We start from the raw sequence: 18,655 nt of genomic DNA on the forward strand, positions 1-18,655 counted from the left end.
GAATGTGTAGAAAATCAATGTATGACAGGGTTACAAATGATGAAATCAGGCGAGAGTGTAAATCTGAGTCAAGTATCTTTGATAAGATTAAGAAATGGTCTCTGAGATGGTTTGGTCATGTAGAACGAACGGACGACGAATGAATGGAAAAACAAGTATATATGGCGAAAATGAAATGAAACAAGGAAAACGTGGCATGATCAGACTAACCAAAATCTTAAGTCTGGTCATGTCAAAAGCAAACAGAACCGAAGAACATATACGAGACAAGATGTATGAATGTAGAAGAAGCTGTGAATATATGCCAGGATAGACGTGTGTGGCAGTCCATTCTCTCAGCCTACCCTGACGGGGAAATGACGTGATGGTAGTAGTAATAGTAGTTGCAGTAACTAAATGCTCAAAACCTTTAACTGCCTATCATGCATAAAGTCTCGAAGTCAATTTTAAAGTCAATGTTGGATAATTATTTTTGAAAAAGATTTCTCAATAATATTTAAGTCTACATAAAATGTTATCAGTGTCAATTGTCTATCGTATGCTGATGATGGCGTGCTTCTTGCTAACAACAAAGAGAAGCTGCAATTCTTCATAACAAAGGTCTACAATGATTTCATATTCAGTCATACATTCATTTCTTTAAAAAATCATTACATTCGATTTATCGACATTCATCAGCAAATATCTTCCCTTTCATACATAGTAGACCTTTGTTACCAAGAATTGCAGTTCACATTTATTTGCCAAGCTTGATTGAAGTGCAGCGTTCACTCCTGCACACTCCCTACTTTTTATATATTTTTCAGTCATTTTATCCGTAGTGAACATACTTCCTAGATACACAAATTCCTCTACCTGTTTTAGTATCTGAACAGTTTGTTATGGAAAGAGACTAAAACAGGTAAAGGAATTTGTGTATCTGGGAAGTATGTTTACTAAGGATGGAATGACTGAAAAAGATATTGAAAGGAGAGTGTGTGCCGGGAACAAAGTGGACGGTGCACTTAAATCAACCTTGGCAAAAAAATGCTCGTCGTAAGAGGCAAAATTAGCAGTTCATAATGGAGTCCTGGTCCCGACCCTGATGTATGGGACTGATGTATAGACTTGAAAAAACAGGAATTGAAGTAGGCTGAATTTCAAAATTCGATCTCTCAGGCAAATGTGTGGTAAAACTATGTACGATAAGTGCACAAATGTAGAAACTCGTACATGATGTAAAGCTAAGATTATAATCAAAATAATTATCTATTATAATGTAGAAAGAATGCACAAAGAAATTGGCTTGCTCACAGTAAAGCAGCAAATTAAATAAAATGAAGCAATTTTTATTTTGTCATACAAATAAAACAAGGAATAAAAAAAGGATAAGATTACCAATGAGGAGAAAAACAGAATCTCAAAAATCATTGTACAAGGGATAAAAGCTGTACAATAAGTTACTTGAAGAAATAAAGGAGATAGAAAAAATTGAAATATTTCAAATTAATTTGAAAAAATTTGTTGGAAATTTTTAATAAAAAAATTGCAATTTTATCAAAAATTTTAATTATTTCTTTAGATGTTATGAACTAACTTAATAAAGCATAAACAGATAAAAAAAAATAAGAAAAGCATTATCGACAAAATCGAGAAAGAAGCGCTGCGCTGGTTTGGACATGTAGAGCGAATGGACAGCAAAAGAACGGCTCAGAATATAAACATTGCAAATATTGATGAATGCAGAAATAAAAAAGACCGAAAAAGACATCGCACGACCAAATCTAACAAATACTTGAAGATGGACATGTCAAAAGTCGGAATAATCGGCGCGCGTGAATGTAGAGAAAGCGAGATCTGTAAACAAAGAGAGAGTGATGTGGCGAGGCAGAAAGCTGCCAACCCTTACGAGGAAACTGCTTGATGGTTTGTTTTGTTTCGTGTTTTAAATTTTATCTTACACGCAAGACTATTCATGTTCTCAATATGTAAAAAAACTATTAATACCGCAATGCTCAGGCAGGTTTGAATATCAAACTTAGAATACGATGTTCTTATCCTAGAATACATTGTAACACCACAATGCTTGCGATAGTTTCTAATTGCAACAGATTCAATGCGGATATTGCATGCTTCAAGGGATCATAGAGTTTGATTCAGATCAGTTTACAAACTCTGGAACATAATATCTACGTGTCCCAAACATACTTTGTATCGTACTTTTAGTTAAAGCAAATTTTCAAATTCAAATTTCAAATTCAAATTTTCAAATTCAAATTATTTATTCACAAACAAACATAACAAATAAAAAAGGATTTAAGACGTTAAATTGGAACTTTATATTAAACCAAGAACTCTTGAGCAATGGTTCGACATTATTAAGGTATAATACTTTTTTATTTTTTTTAAAGAAATATTTGTGTTTTTATAATTTACCCAAATATTTTAAGTTTGGTTACCATTTTCAACGATTTGTAAATAACTCACCATTAGAAAATGGAAATCAAGTTGGGGTAGAATGGTCACTTCAAAGTCACTTCACTTTCACAGCCTCGCACCTCTGATGGGAGAGCATTCCATGCCATAGTGCCTGCGACCGCAAATGCGTGTTTACTAAATTTAGTGCGCTGTTTGCGTAGAGGTATAATAACTTTTCCTCTCGCCGTGGACGTAGCTATCAGTTAGTTCATCTGGAATGCATAGTTCCCTTAAATATACCGGAGCAGAGTTGTGCAGTGACTTATACATAAGCCAACAGAGTTTGTATTCGACCCTATGTGGAAAGTGTAGTTCCCGAAGTAGTGGAGTGATATGACTGAACTTAGAGATTCCGAAAATAAGTCTCGCTGCAGCATTCGATACAGATTGTAGGTGAGTCATTTTGTTCCTCCTTAATAGGCAACGCCTGAAAATCTTATTTTTTCTATTTCTATACTTCTTCATAGACCAGGTAGATTTATAAACAATATTTTGAGTTTGCCCAAATTTTTGTAGACAAAAACTGGATTCAACTCCCTAGGGAGCTGTCTATATTAACATATTACAACAGAGATGAAGATTATTTAGGATAAGGTGATATAAAAGTCTAGGCATCTACAGGGCTTATGACTTTTCAATAAACCAGCCATTAAAAGGCCACTTAAACCAGCCATTGACAGATCATAAGTCTTGTAGATGCCCAGACTTCTATATTACCTTCTCTTAAATGTTCTTCATCTCTGTTGTAATATGTTAATAAGAAACCGAGGTTGTGCATGTCAGCTAAAATCTTTTACAATGACGTTAAGTGTTAGATTTGAAAACAATCGTTTGTTTTCTTGCAGAAATAAAAAGAGCAACTTTTTGCAAAGAAAATATTATTTTGGTTGTTTACATAAGTTTTGTCCATTTTGTTATAAATAAAAAAATGCTCACCAATAATAAAACAAATGGTTAAAGCTTTACGCTATTCTGTGGAAAAATTTCTGCACTACAAGATATTATGTTTGCTTTAACATTACATATATATACAAAGCTGTCGCCATGCCTGAAACGGCTTCCACGTGTGGAGAGACTGGAAGCTCTCGGTCTCATAACGCTAACGCGAGAAGATGGTGACCTGATAGAGGCTTACCAGATACTCAACAGCTACTTTAGCTGCCCAAATTTGGATCTCATGTTCATGCTTTAACAAGATGCTCGTTTTCGAGGCCACAGTCTCAGGCTGGAAAAACCAGATTCAATCTAAATCCACATCAGCATTTTCCGAGCAATAAGGGTTTTGATGATTGGAATAAGATACCACAAGAGCTGATCTCAACGTGTTGTCTCAATGGATTAAAAAATGGACTAGATTTGTTTCGGAAAAATTAAAGTGCGCCGACAACAAACTTTCGTTTAAATAAATTTAAGCATATCTGCTTTAAGCTGCTCGTTTAAAGTAAATATTAAAAAAAAATATATTTTATTTAATTATAATCCTTTAAAATGGATTATCAGGAGGACGAAAGTGAACATTTCCGACAAGTACTTCTGTTTGTGTTTGATCAAAGGAATAAACGAGAAAACAAATACGGAGAATACATTATAGATACTTATTTGTTGTAAAATAATTAAGGAAATTACATTATTTATTTATTTGTTGTGATTTGTTCACTTGCTCTCGATAACTAATATTTGTAGGTGCTTAAAACAAAGTTGAACATAAATTAATATTTCTTGCTCTTTAATTTAAAATTTACAATACCCCTGTTATTTATATAAATATGAGTACTATCTTAATTTTATCAAATTAAGTTATTTAAAACGCGATATTTTATGAAAAAAATGTGCTAAAAACTAGCTCATTGTTAAAAATCGATAAGCGTCATTAGTCTCATAAAACATATTTAAATGTAGGTTTTCAACATATTACAACAGAGGTGAAGAACATTTTAGATAAAATAATATAGAAGTCTGGGCATCTACAGAATTTGTGACCTGTCATTGGCTGGTTTGAGTGGCCATTCACCACTCTGTTTATATTTGAACATTTTAGAGAATGTAATATGAATAAAATGTTCTTCACCTCTGTTGTAATATTTATATGAACAGCTCTCCTGGGAGTTGAATCTAACTCTTGTCTACAAAAATTTAGACAAATTTAAAACATTGTGGGTTTTCAAGCCAAACGCCTCACCTCTTATTGATTTCTATTTTATTTTTGTCAAAATAAAAACTAAATTGATGGGTGTGATACTGAATTATTTGTTCTTTTCCTTTTCTATAATAATTAAATATCACGTGTTTTTCCTGTCTGGTTTTTGTTACCTATTTTTCTATTTACATTGCTTATCAATAATACATTAAGTGTGATATCCTACCCGATTTAGTTAATTGTAGGGAATCGATAGTTGCGGAACGAAAGCTTTCTGTGTATCGGCACGCCACGTCATTTAACTGAAACGTTTTTCGTGCATTATACTAATACATACAATTTTCTACTAGCCCCAATGATATTTTACATTGTAAATATTGTATTTATAATAACCACAAACTTCTATCATTTAATATATGGTTACGCGATGATTCTTTTATAGTATTTCTAATATTTTTTTAATGTTGGTAAACATGTGTTTTATTTTTAGTATGTCAGTAAATCTTCGACAGAATTTAAATAATTTATGTATGGTAGAAATAGACAAACCGATTGAAAGAACACACAAAAATTAAAAAAAAAAACGATTCGCTGTTAAGCTAGAGTTTCCTGGGACAGCGGTGCCCGTATCTTAACGGCCGTAGTGAACGGTGATGCGGTGGACAGCCGTCGTAGTGGTGACTAGAGACTAGACTAGTGACTAGAGAGTGGTTTTATTTTTTAACGGTGTTATCAACACCATTTTTATAGGAAACCACTCTCTAGTCACCGTTACGACGGCTGTCAACCGCATTAATGTTCACTACGGCCGTTAAAATACGGGCACCGCTGTCCTAGGAAACCCGAGCTTTACGAAGAATTAAAAGACAATAAACCCAAAATCATCTTACAATATTTATAAATATAACATGTTGATGCGTGAACCAGCAAAAAAGTGCATATTTAATCGATGAACATGTTGTACTTAAATTATTTAGGTCTTCATAATTATATTTTGATCCGGGTGGAGGTCCCGTTGATAGCGTTGTAGATTAATCGATCAAAGGTCTAAAGTTCAAATTCCTGTATATCACAACTCGATTCTAATTTTTAGAGCTAGTAATTTACAATTTTTAGGGAATGATCTGAAAATTGTAATGTTTTGGTAAATAAGAACCCGAGTGTCTCTATATTTATTTTTCAAAAATGCAAATGTATTCAAATATAACTTTTTTTTATAAAAAAAAATAGTATGTATGTACACATGTATGTATTTATTTATATTATTGATAAATTTTGATAGTATGTGGAATGAAAATGAAATATTTTCAATATCCTTATGAACAAACTTAATGACGTATACATAAAACAATTATGGATATAGTTAACAAGTAATATAAGAAAATGAACATGCCTTGAAATTTTCAATAAGTGATTCATGTAAGTGTATTAATAATTTATTTATTTAAAACTCATTAAGTTAGGTGCATTTTTTTTTTCATTTTTATCATTTTACTATTTTTATTAACTTATCAGCGTCATAATACATTTAACTATTAATTAAAACAGCACTTTAATGATCATGTCTGCCACACCATTGTCCACTCAGTTAATTATTAATTTATTTTACAGAAACAAACCGTGAGCAATTGGATAATAACATAAAAAGATACGGACCAAAGACAGACCAGCGAAGATTCCATTTATAAATCATACATATTAAATTGAGGTACAACAAAAGAGTGTGTTTGTGTGTATTTGTGTTGAAGTAAGTGTTTAGGTCAGTGTGAGCGTAAGCATCATTAAATAGCAAGTGAAAGCGTATCGCAGCCAGAAAGAATAATTCTTCATTTATTTTTAAATAAATTAAGGAGTATGTTTAATATAACATACCGATAGATCTTTACCATTTATTATGTTTATAAAGAATTTTTTTATATGCTCACAAATGGAGCCTTAAGACATTAAATATTTAATATGAATATCCTTGATGCTATAAATTTGTTTCAATATTGCGTATCGAATATTTTTTTATTTACATATGCATAATATATTTCTTATATTACATTAGTAAATATTTTTTTTTTTTAAATCACACTTATCACTCGAAGAAGAGGGTTTTTCCATAAATAATACATAAATTTTCGAACATTCCAATTACTCTAAAAAATACTTTCCTCTGATTTTTCTTTTCTCGTTTCATATAGCTTACACTGTTCTTAATTTTTACAACTATGGGTTTCAAATATCTAGGTTTGAAAGAACTTGTGATTCTCGTTCAAACAGGAACTTAAATTCACAGAGATCTACACTCAAGATTAACGAAGTTTGCAAAGAAAATACTGAAAATTCAATTTCGTCAATCGTAATTTCTCTCAAAACTACGATTGTCCAATTAAAATGTTCCCCGTCAAATAGACATGGAGTGAATAGGTAAGAGGTTTCAAACGAATTAAGATATTTTAAAGTTACAAAGGATTTATCAACCTCTTTTGAGACTTACAAACTTAAATTTTTCAAGCAAGTTAATTATTAAATTTTTTGTTACTTTATCCTTATTTATAAAAAAAATAGGAAAATGTTACAAATAATTCAAAGGCAGAATCTAAAAATTTTGTTACTTTTAATAAAAAAAAAATTCTCATTACAAATAAACGATTATTTAGTGATGGATATTTAAATAGCAAATCCAAGGACCAATGCCTTGAGTGCTTTCAAATAATTAATGTGACGGGCTTGTAAACAAACAGGAAAGCTGTCTCAAGGAGTTTTGAAACTAAATTTCTATGATTTTTAAACTTGGGTTTCAGTTAACGGAATTTATTCACAGCATTTACTAATTTTATATTCAATGTTTTCACGCAGCAAATTTTCAACAGAAAAATTTTGTCTTGCCTTTTTTAGTAAATCTAAGTTTAACAAACCATGTTCTTTTTTAGATATTTTCAACGCGAAATTTTATGAGTTCCGAAAAATCTTTCTGAAATACCTGCTTTTAAATTATATTTATCAGTTCGTTATGACTTGATGCAATGTAAAATTACCTAACTGCGATAAATTTTTTATTTTTAAAATTGTTTGAACACAGATGTTAAGAAAAAATATAAAAAACCGAATCTATTACCCATACCTTTGAAATTTTCTGTTAACTGAGCGAACTTTGTGACTGGAGCTAACCCCATGACACGCTAATGGCAACTTCGTTATAAAGTCTCAGAAAGAAAATACGTATGTTATTCACTGAAAAAAATCGATTCAGTGAGAGATTAAGTTAAGTCGAACTCTTCATAGTAGCCGCACATAAAATATTTGGGGTTCAAATCATTTTGACGCTTCACCTAATCCCTAAATCCCCATAGTCCTATTTTTTTCTTGACGTCGTTCTTAAATCCACAACCACATGTTTTGCAGTTGTTCAGAGATTTATTTTGAGAAGTAGTCTTGGTGTTTGATGGCCCTAGATGGGGACCTGCTCATGGCAACAAAACTATTGCTGGGTTTACGGCACTTATGTTTTTCTTCCCTGCTTTCAGATGTGGGATTTTTTTAGTATTTTCTCGTCAGTATCTGTCACAGCTGCAAAAACTCATTTAGATGGTTTCATTACGGGTTCCGGTACAACTGCTTTAAAAAAGGGTTGATGTCACATCTAGCAAATGCCGTTGGCATATTGTTGACTGGAATTCGACTTTATAAGGTTCTGTTAAAAACGTGCTAAAATCACCCCTATCTGGCTTTTCACCAAAATGCAAATTCATGTAATTATTCAGTTCGTCTTTCAATAGTTTTCTGCATTGACCTTACGTCTTTCAATAGTTTTCTGCATTGAAGTAATATGGGCAACTAACTTTATCTCTAAATAGGCTGAAAGATCAAATACCTTAAAAAATTTTAAGGGTTGTTACGGAAGGCTCTACCTTATATATTTTTAAGAAATTCTTCAGTGTACTTATCATTAACAACCATATAAAAAGCAAGTCGCATGTCCCGAGAGAAATATTTTGAGGTATTTTACTTTATTAACTCAATTTTTTTACGTATTACTAGTTTTCTTGGGCTTTTCTATTCTAAAAATAAATATAATTTGAGTAAAAACAAAACTATAGTAACAAGTGTGCTTTCCTCCAATATTTTTTTTTTATCTCTATTTTAAATTTTTTCATGTCAAATTTGACATTATCCTAAAAAATCTATAGGCAAGGCCTCAACAAATTGATTTTGAAATAAAAATTTTAATTAAAAGGGGTTAACAGTGGGTGAGAATATTTTACCTTTTATTATATGGCATGAAATTTTATAATTCTATTTCGATTATCAAATAAATCGATTGTAACTACGTTTAAAGACATATTGCAACATAGAGGAAATATTTTTGAGAAGGGAATATGGAATATGAACAACTCCCTAGGGAGAAAATCCAGCAAGTCTGCAAGCATTTAGACATACTCAAATCATATCTGGTTTGTTAGCGAACGCGCAGCTGTTAAATTTTCAAGTTGATATGTACTGGATTTAAACTGCACGGCCTTTAAAATATATAAATGGCCATAACCATCCAACAAAGGTAAGAATAAATATCACAGATAGAAAATATCCCGAGTTGAGCTCAGTTTACTGTCATTTTTATATATTTATTTTATTTAGCTAATGAAAAAAGTTTACAAATATTATTTTTTTAATAAACGATATTTCTTCATTTGAATACTCAACATTTCATTTTTTGTTTTGACTCTAATGGAGCAAAACTCTTTTAAAATAGTGAAATATCACTTTTTTACAAGTTAAAAATGTCTTTAAAATACTGTCAAGTAAAAAAAATAAAAATCTAATTATTAGTAGTATAAACAATATTTTTTAATTTGTAATTTTGAATTCCCTCAAAAACTATTATTCCGTTGGCCACGCCCCTAATACATCACGATTCATGTTTATTTGTTCCTGGCCATTGAAATTTGTTTAAAACATTATCACAAATCTTGACATCGCAACAACCAAGGCCAAACATGTTGCATTTTTAAAGCAACATATTGTTATTAAATTTATTTTTTACAATTATGTATGAAAATATTTCTCTTCAATATCCATATTAATTTTGAAAATAAAATTATTATTCCAAATACATTTCATTTATTTTTATCGGTATTCGTGGTATGTGATATTTCTTTATTTCATTATAAATTAAAGTTTTTTCTTGTGTTTCATTATATATTAGAGATTTTTCGTGTAATATTGATAATTTAAAAACATTTATTTTAATTTGAGAGAATTCTGAATCGGTTAATTATGTTGTAAAAATCGCTATCCTTTTCTTTGTCTTCTCATTCTCTAAAAACTTACACAAAATATTTGTTTCGTTTTTTTAAAGAACAACCCACTTACCTTTTATTTTAAAGGCTTGTCCGCGTGTGGAATTATTTAATATATACATTTTTTTTTTTAATTTCCGTTATTTTCCCGTGTATAAAAGTTAAGTCTTAATTTTAAGAGTCGTATTCTGATTGAAGAAATTTTTTCAGCAAGCATAATATTTTTAATAGAAAAACCATGTAAAATTATCCTTTTTTTTAAACGATCGTTTATTTTTAAAAAAAATTTCGTCGTTTGGTAAAAAAGTCGTTTTAAAATGATAAAATCGTATATTTCTTTACACTTTATCAAACTATAGCCTTAATCCAAATAGTTTATTCGAGTGCAATTTTCTTCAAGTTGTAAAAAACAAAATTATGGAAAATAAGTGATATTAGAACGGGGATTAAACTCTGACCTGATCCGAGGTCCGCGACGCCACACGTATCATTAAAAATCAATTAGTATTCTGAAAACAGTATTAAAAAATAATAACAATTTAGCAACTAGAATTTTCTACCTCACATATAGAAGCTTATTTGTAAATTTCAAACTTGAAATGCCTCTCAGGTCTTGATTCACCAGTCTCAGTTTATAATCAGGTACATGAAATTATTCCTGAGCTTTTAATTACACTTTCAAAGTCTGTTGAGCTTTCCCGGGTCAACTTAGTGCAGTGGAGGACTGAAGTGGGCCAATGCTTCACCAAGAAGGCCCTTGAAAACCCTTCAAAACTTATCCAGCATCCCTCGCCATCTGCCATAAGGTACTACCCTTCACTTTCAAGGGAAGGTTACTAGGAACACAAACATTTTATAATTAATTTCTGCCACAATTGATAACAATTTATTTTCTTTCTGTGGAAGTATAACATTTTTACGAGTAACTTACAACCGTGATTTTTTTTAAATCAGTTAAGCATATGTGATTTGTGATTTTTCATATTATCAGGTACAGATATTTTAATTTTTTCGCAACCGGACATAATGACTTCTGAATTCTGTGAACCCAATAGAATCAGAATCCTAAGCGAGTGATTTTTATTCCATGACTACTTTCAGGCAAAAATCCTAAAAAAAATCCGTAGTTTAGTTTAGTGGTTGGCTTGTTTGCCTACCGTGTTTAAGGTTCCGAGATCTATACATTCCAAGTTCAACTAAAATATTGAGTAAAACGATTGATATATATTCCTACATTTGCTTCTCGTTGTCCATCTCTTTTGTTATTTGTTAACTCACTATACATATTTAAATATGGAGTTCTAGACATTTACAGAGTTAATGATTTTTTTATGTGTACTTTTTTATAAAGCTTCAATAATCACACCCAATCAATTAACAAAGACAAAGTAAACTTAACAAAGCAGAGCAAATAATATTAAAATGATGTTAAGTTGGTAGAGCAGCTTAAGACTAAAGAAACATCACAAGGACAAGGAAAAAATTCACTTAAAAATAATTCTAACATTTTGGTCTGTTGGTTTTTAAAATAATATATTTGATGACTTCATACTTTATTTATAATGAAGTATTTCATCACTATTACAATTTCATTATCCGCGCCCAGTTGTGCTAAAGGCGCGGCGTCGCTACAACAATTGCCGCGTAAGTCGATTTTTTATTACCTAGTAGATAAGGCGATCAGGCTTACGCTTCAGGTGGTAGTCCAGGAACAATGAAATAAAAGAATGAACAATTAATGAAAAGTTAAAGAGCTGAAACCTTTATTGTTGTGAAGAGATCCATCTGACTTCACTAAAATCAACAAATCGAAGAAATATGGATTTTCAAACATAGGCAAAATGATGAATCAACAATATTTTCAGTTTGTCCAAATTTTTGTAGACAAGGACTGGATTCAACTCCCTGGGAAGCTGTTTATATTAACATATTACAACAGAGATGAAGAACATTCAAGAGAATCTCACCCGCATTAATAAAGGTTTCAGCTCTTTAACTTCACAAACATCAACAGATGAAAGAATTGAAGGAATATAGATGTTCAAATATAGGCGGAATGGTGAATGTTACACAGTGTGTAAAGTGTCCACTTAAACCAGCCATTGACAGGTCATAAGCCCGTTAGATGCCTAGACTTCCATATTGCCTTCTCTTGAATGTTCTTCATCTCTGTTGTAATATGTTAAAATGGTGAATGTTAAATAGTGTGTAAAGTGGCCACTTAAATCAGCCAATGACAGTTCATAAGCCCTGTAAATGCCTAGACTTCTTTATCCGTTTTCTAAGGTATTTTCCATCCCTGTTGTAATTTGTTAATAATTTTAATTGAAAATTAAATGTAAATTCTCTGAATTCTGTACAAATGGCGCCATGTCTAATTTACATTTCTTAAAATGCGATAATTTCTAATATTTATTATTATTATCTTAATTACCAATTGAATTTAAAGAAACTTTTGGTTAAGAACAGTACCCATTGACCTAATATGCAAATACAGTTTTCTCATTTCGCGAAATTCTTTGATCTTTTAATTGAAAATTAATATTCCGTTCGCTTTATTAACAAAACTTGAAATTGTCAGTTTTTATTTATTTTTTATTGTTCATTTTTTTGTTAATCTTTATTTCTTATTGATTACAAACAAAACCATTATTTTGTTAGAATGTTTACAGTTTTTACCTGTAAAATTATTAGCTGTTGATTTTATCCAAATGAAAACCAACTTTACTTTCGTATTTTAATATCATTCAGTCTCTAAAAAAAAAACATTTACTTTTTTGGTTATAATAATTCATTAAATTTATTATGGAGGCCTTAAATAAGATAAATTTAAAAAAATAGAAATTTAAAAAGCTACTGTTATTTTTTTCATAATTAATAACTTTATTTAGGATTTTAATCAAAGTTCTGTTCTAAAAATGTGTCATGATCGAAATATTTTTCAAAAATAATCAGTCGCACTTATCAGGCGCCTGACCACGGACTATGAAATACTACATTTTAAATAAAAACACACATTTCAATAAATATTTCTTGTTAACTATCTCGTCAATCGAATTCAAGACCTTTAGTATAATATTCAAACGCCTCTACTTCTTAACCATAAGGCAGATAATTTTACGGTTATTTAATTCTACATAGTAGGTATGTTTGTATGTTGCAAATTGCATGACTGAGCTTTCTTAAGTTGACTAAAGTTTTACCCTATGCTTTTTGTCGCGCTAAGTGTGTCAAAGTAATTATTTTGAAGAGTTCCGTATGATTTTGTCTCTCCGTCATATAATTTTCGTAAAAGTATAATGAAGAAAAGTTTAAAGTCACTCTCGCTAAAAGCTTTACAATTTCTTGATGGCGTCTAATTGCCGAGTTCATTTTAAATGTGTTCTAAATGATAATCGCGTTGTTTAATGTATAGAAAGAGCGCTTTCATTATTCCGTCTAATGAAAACTTAATTCAATTTGAATATTTGACTCAAAAAGTTAACCCATAAAAACTAATAAAACGATCATTACATTCATCATTATAATAAAAATATTACGAGTATCTTTGAGGCATTATTAATCTTTTTTTTTCCCATCAACACTAAAATATCCTATTTTATTAATTTTATGCTACTTACACCTTTTTTATCATTGCGTAACGCAGTTAATGCGCTATTTTACACTATCGTCATTCTGACAAAGGACATTAGGTACTTCACATATATTCCTATAATAGCATAACAATTATCTAGAATATTCGTTATTGATTTAAATATCATAACAAAAATATGAGTAAGGCAGTTTCAAAGGTTATTATTTCATATGTTGTAATAATAATTAATCATTAGAAATAAAAAATAATGACGTGTCATATATCATTAAATCACGATAAATATATATTTATTGTAATAAAAAAGTATCATTTCTTTTTCGATTGAATTTCATAACATCGAGCTTGTGATACAATATTAACTGGCGTCACTAATTGGCTTTTCAATGTCTACCGGTTTCAAGACAAATCATACCCATCTCTTCATCAGGACACCAAATATACTAACATGCTAATCCCGCTATACACTTTTTGTGCAATTAATATGGTAAGTTGTTTTTTTTTTTTTTAAATAACCAGCCTAGTCTTTATTTAAGAGGCCTGTCAGTGGTTGGGAAAGAGAAGATATGGAATCAGAAATATTGAAAATTTAAATCCATCTTAGATATTTTCGAACCCTCGACGCTGGAAATTGGCTGTTTAATCAACTACGTAGTCTTCGAAAATCCGATAAACGCTTTATCATTTTTAATTTTACCAAAGTAAAAAAAACATATTTATTGCTAATGAACGGGAAAACATTTTGCGAAGGGAATATTGAAGTCTAGGCGTTTACAGGACTTACGCCCTGTCATTGGCTGGTATAAGTAGTTACTTTACACATTGTATAACATTTACCATTCTGCCTGTGTTAAAAAATCCAAATTTCCTCAACTCTTCCATCTGTAGACTTTTGTGAAGTAAAAGAGCTGAAACCTTTATTTATTTATTTTGTTTATTAACGCACAAAGGGTATTTACAAATAATAAAAATGAAATACATGCTAACATACTAAATAATAAACACATAATATACAGAAAAATATGTAAAATTAGTTTAAAAGGATATAATAAAAAGTTTTACAAAGTAAAAAAAAAAACAATAATAACAAAGGTATGCAAGAAAAAACAGTAAGCATGTAAACAAAAAAAGCAAAGATATAAGCTTATGAAATAAATTCTGTAAAGCAAACAATAAATAAAGTGTTACGGTAAGCAAGAAATACATTTTTAAGTTAAATTAATAAACAAGCAAGCATATATCATAACAAAAAAATTAGAAATAAAAATAAGTATCTATGAAATGCGTATTTGCCAATACTACAATGCAATTTGATATAATAGTAAAAAATAAAAAACAAGTATATGGTAATAAAAATAAACAAGTAAGTATTTTTTGATTTATGGAATTGAATTGTCAATAATAGTTTGACGAGCAGCTACAAATAAACTTGACAGTGTGGACTTATAAGATAGTAAAGAATTGGACACAATGTCTGCAGGCGTTCCATAAGTGTTACCTAACCTGTGCAGTCTCGGTATCATGTGAATGAGATTCATCCGGCTGAACCAATTCACCTACTTGGCAACGCCTGTTGGAAATGTGGATGTTTAAAAATAAGCAGAATGGTTAATGTTACAAAGTGTGTAAAGTGGCTACTTGAACCAGCCAATGACAGGTCATTGACCCTGTAAATGGATAGATTTCCATATTCCCTCCTCAAAAATAATTTTCCTCTCTTTTGAAATAAATTTAGATCTAAATTACTCCCTAGGGAGGAAACCAAGCATATCTACAAACATTTGAACATACTCAAAACAAAGTTTTTCAAAAGATAGTTTAAATGTGCGCGATCGATATTTTTGCCTTCCCTTCCTTTTACCAATTATATTAATATTTTGAAACGCTAGTATTTTCTTACATAAAATTTAGAAAAATTATCCACCTACAAAGGGGTGGTTACAGACAAGATGGATAAGTGGTGGGAAAAAGGTACGTGGAGAAATTTAATATGCCAGCCTGAAAATATGCTGAAAGAAATAAAACGATTTTAGGTATTCTCAAAGAGAGTATCTCGTATCAACCGAATCTTTTTGTGAAAACAATACCTTACTGAAATGTTAGGTTGAGATTTACCTTTACTCTCTTTTTTCTCTCGTTGTATTTAACATTTAAAATAATATATATGTTGTGTTTCATATATATATTCCGTTAGAATACGTATAATCAATACGTACTAGACGGGCTTCTAAAAACGAATTCGAACGCTCATAGGGTGGATATATTAAAAAAAACATTCTTTAAATTTTTAATATCACTATATTTATAACGATGATTTGCTCATACTAGGATAATAAACTGACAAAAAATAAATTTAATATAGATTAGAAATGTGATGACTTTAGTATATGAATACTTAAAGCTTTAAGTATGAAGCCTATGTAAAAAATAAAATATAGTATATAAAACTAATATGGGTGACAGAAAATCAAAATGACATAAACAGACTATAAAGACATCAAAATAAAATATGAAAGTAAGTATCTGACCTCTTTTATCTACTACTTCTACTACGACTACCATCATGCCATTTCTCCATAGGTGTAGGCAGAGAGATTGGACCGCCACACACGTCCATCCTGGCATACATTCCTAGCTTCTTCCACATTCATACATCTTGTCATACATGCCCTTCGGTTCTGTCTGCTTTTGACATGACCAGACTTAAGATTTGGTTTATCCGATCATGCCACGTCTTCTTTGGTCATCCTTGTCATACGTTGCCGCCATATATACTTGTTTTACCATTCTTTCGTCGTCCATTCATTCTGCGTGGCCAAACCATCTCATCTTTTAATCTAACTGCAACTAAAGAACTCTTTAAACAAACTAAACAGTTAAATGTAACCAAACTCTTTCAACTAGAATGCTAAGAATTTATCAATAAATTAGCCACTGATGTTAAAAAAATAGTAAACATGCACACAATACGGAAATATCAAAACAATATCACATACAACCTTCTAAAACTTGTTTTGACAAGGACTGAAATCATACACTTAACTACCAAACGAAACTAAACGAAAGACTCAGACAACGTTTACGAAAGATGTTAAAAATAATATTATTCACTGAAAAATATGAATTTAAAAAAGCAAAAATATTTTATTAAATGTATGTTTTCCGAAACACTTTTCCGAAATAATTATCCGAAGTATTTTTTTTTTTTTAATTAATTGAAATAAATATTTGCGTTCTGATGATTTACTCAAATATTTGATTTTGAAAGCCATTTTCAATGAGTTGTAAATAACTCACTATTAGAAAATGGAATCGAGTTGGAGTAGAGTGGGATTCAAACCATGAACCTTTGGTCCGTGAGTCCAAGATACTAGCTACAGGACTACAACCCGATTAAACCCGATGTCAAAGCTGTTTATATTATGGTTTTTATTCCGCTTTTGTAAATAATGTGTAAATACGTCATTAAACTATGTTATATAATGATCGTCGTTAAACGAGTTTTTTTCTTAAAATTCTTTGGGAATATTATGTGTGTATCTTGTATGTTTTTAAAAATAAATAAATAAAAAGTTTAAATTTAATCAATTCTAATACTGAAAACTAATAAATAAATAACTCTGGATAGAATTTGCCGTTTTTTTTGTATATTAATTACACGTAGGTACATGTGAAAAAAAAATCGCTTTATTTGCTCTAATTTGAAAAAAATAACTAAATGTAAAAAACATTTCTGTAATTCTAAATAATTATTTGCGTTTTTCTGTATTATATTCGAAACCTTAATATATTTTTGAAATTATTTGTGTTTGCGTGCGCATTCTTATACATATATATGAAAGCCAATCTACTCTTTATTTTGTTTTAGCTTTTACCCACGGCCTTGCTCACGCGGTATTAGGGAGAAATTATTTAGGTAATTAATTATTTCTGTTGTTTATAAATAAGAGTTTTTCGTTTATCTGTAAGAATATTCCCGATGGAATGATATATTTAATCGGAAAAGAAAGTAGCTCGGTCTTCCTACTCTTTCTATGGAAGAAATACAATGAACCGTTGGTCTATTACGCGACGTTGCATCATCATTATGTTAACAAATCCAAATTACTACTGCAAAACTAAAACGAAATGCAAACCAAACTAACCATAGATGAAGCTACTCAATAATTGAAATTCAAAGAACTAATTACAAATTTAATATTTTAACATCCAATCGTCCTCGTTTTTAAACAATGTTGCGCATTATTGATATATTATATATTTTTTTCATTCGGGATGAAAAATAAGTATTCTATTTTACTCTTTGTCGGCCTCGTGGTGTAGTGGAAAGCGCATTCACCCACCATGCAAGAGGTCTCGGGTTTAATTCCTGATACGATTGGTTTGAAATATTTATTCAAATTATGCTTTTACACAAGAATATTTCATAGTCCCTGCACTGACACATGAAACGTAAGACTGGTCATATTAACATATTACAACAGAGATGAAGAACATTTAAGAGAAGGGAATATAGAAGTCTAGGCATCTACAGGGCTTCTGACCTGTCAATGGCTGGTTTAAGTGGCCACTTTACACACTGTGTAACATTGACCAATCTGCCTATATTTGAACATCTATATTCCTTCAATTCTTTCATCTGTTGATGTTTGTGAAGTTGAAGAGCTGAAACCTTTACTTATGCTTTATGTAGATGCCTAGACTTCTATATTACCTTCTCTTAAATGTTCTTCATCTCTGTTGTAATATGTTAATATAAACAGCTCCCCAGGGAGTTAAATTCAGTGCTTGTCTACAAAAATTTGGACAAACTCAAAATATTACTGGTCATATTGCCTTTACGCAACAAAAAATTATCAAGATACGCAGCTATTTGGATACCAAAGCAGTGCCCTATGCGCCAGTAGGTGCGGAAAAGAAATGATTATGATAATGATTTTTCTTTTCACCTCTCCAGCTACTCCTATGCAAAAAGTTTTGTCAATTAGTTGCTCCGTTGAGACGTGAAAGAAACGTAAACTAACAAACAATCACACATCCGCATTTGTAATTTTTCCTTCCAAGTTATTTTTGATGCCTCACAATTATATATTCATTAATTAATTTTGGTGAATATTAGTATAAAACCACTGACCGATTTTTAATGTCTATCGGTTTTGAGATATGGCCGTCTCTTTGTCAGGA

General features: G+C 30.6%; 1 protein-coding gene across 1 annotated transcript in view; it reads left to right on the forward strand.

Annotated features, from left to right (window-relative positions):
• The window catches only part of LOC148281485 (agrin-like), an 808,766-nt gene that overhangs the window by 542,821 nt on the left and 247,290 nt on the right, over positions 1–18,655 (forward strand). The window lies entirely within an intron of this gene.

The sequence above is a fragment of the Micrasema longulum genome, unplaced genomic scaffold (genome assembly GCF_059751315.1).
Source record: "Micrasema longulum isolate JH-2025_06_02 unplaced genomic scaffold, ASM5975131v1 h1tg000453l, whole genome shotgun sequence".
NCBI lineage: Eukaryota > Metazoa > Arthropoda > Insecta > Trichoptera > Brachycentridae > Micrasema > Micrasema longulum.